This window comes from Mirounga leonina, unplaced genomic scaffold (assembly GCF_011800145.1).
Source record: "Mirounga leonina isolate KUSES-001 unplaced genomic scaffold, KU_Mleo_1.0 Mir_101609, whole genome shotgun sequence".
In the NCBI taxonomy this organism is placed as follows: Eukaryota; Metazoa; Chordata; class Mammalia; order Carnivora; family Phocidae; genus Mirounga; species Mirounga leonina.
The window spans coordinates 7,410,795-7,412,069 of NW_023270164.1; positions in this window are offsets into that span (position 1 = coordinate 7,410,795).

A 1,275-nucleotide genomic window follows, 5' to 3' on the forward strand; every position below is an offset into this window, starting at 1 on the left:
TGAAGGGGAATTCATAGCCTAGAGGAAAAGCTTTGCATGTATATACCTTTTGATAAAGTGACTCCGCTACTATAATTTACTGAAAGGAAATAATTAAGAGAGGTACAAAAATTCAGTTCGGGAAGGCCAGTGCAGGATTATATATGATGGTAAAGCACTGGAAGCAAATCCAAACATAAAAAGTTATGGCATTGCTTGAGTTAATGATCATCAACCCATAGGATCAAATATTCTAAGCTATTACAAATTCTATTATACACTTTTTTAAAGCACAAATGTTCAGAACATATTCTTGAGAATAAAAGATAGGTCAAAAAACAGTGAATACATTGTAATTGCATTTTTGAAAAGAAATCCACATACAAATTTCTAGCAAACATCGGTTAATATTAGTTATAGCTGCCTTGTGGGATAACAGATGATTTTTATTCTCTCCTCTTTGCTTATTCATAATAAGTATTTTATTGAACTGTCTCATCTCTGTGGGATACAGAGAGGAAATGGTTTTATTTTGCGCCATTTCTAGCCGTCACTCCCACAACTGTGCCATATGAAAAGTCCCTCCCCTGCTGGGTCACAGACCCCTTAAGGACATTTGGGGATGATTCCTTGACTTCGTTTTCGGATGCTATTAAAAAATCTGTCCATTTCATTTACCCTTCCGAGATTTTTCTCTTTCCCCAGGGCCTGTCAGGTTTGTGGCTCGAGAGGCCCAGAGTGAGCGTGGTGGGTGGTCGTCTGCTCCATTCTCCGGTTCTCCGGTTCTCCGGGAGGCCCCTCCTCTGCGCCTCATGTTTCTTGCCACTCCTCTGTTGTGTGGTAGGGGAAGGAGGAGGGATTAGGGGGAAAGGACAAATGACTTAGCCGGGCTCCCTCGCAATCTGCTGTCAGTGGCAGCTACTTCTCCGACAGGTGCCCTCTGCCCACTGTGTGATGGTCTAAACACCTGCTCTCACTCAGGGCAGTGAGATGTTTGCCATCCGACTCTTGTTTGATCCCTTTCAAACCCTACCTCCTCACCAGCCCTGCCCCCTCGGGTGGGGGCACCTGCAAACTTGCTCGAGTTTGGCTCCCTCCAAGCCTTTCGCGTGACCCTTGTGAAACACAGGCCTTAATGCGAAACCTGGGCCATGCAAACCTCTGCGTGGTCAGCCCTGCTGTCTCCTCTGCTGCCCTTCCCCCTTGCTCAGAAGGGCCGCAGGGAAAGATCAGCAAGTCCTCTCCCGAACTGGATGTTAAGACAGGACCTGGTGCCAATCCCAACCCCTTCCGGGG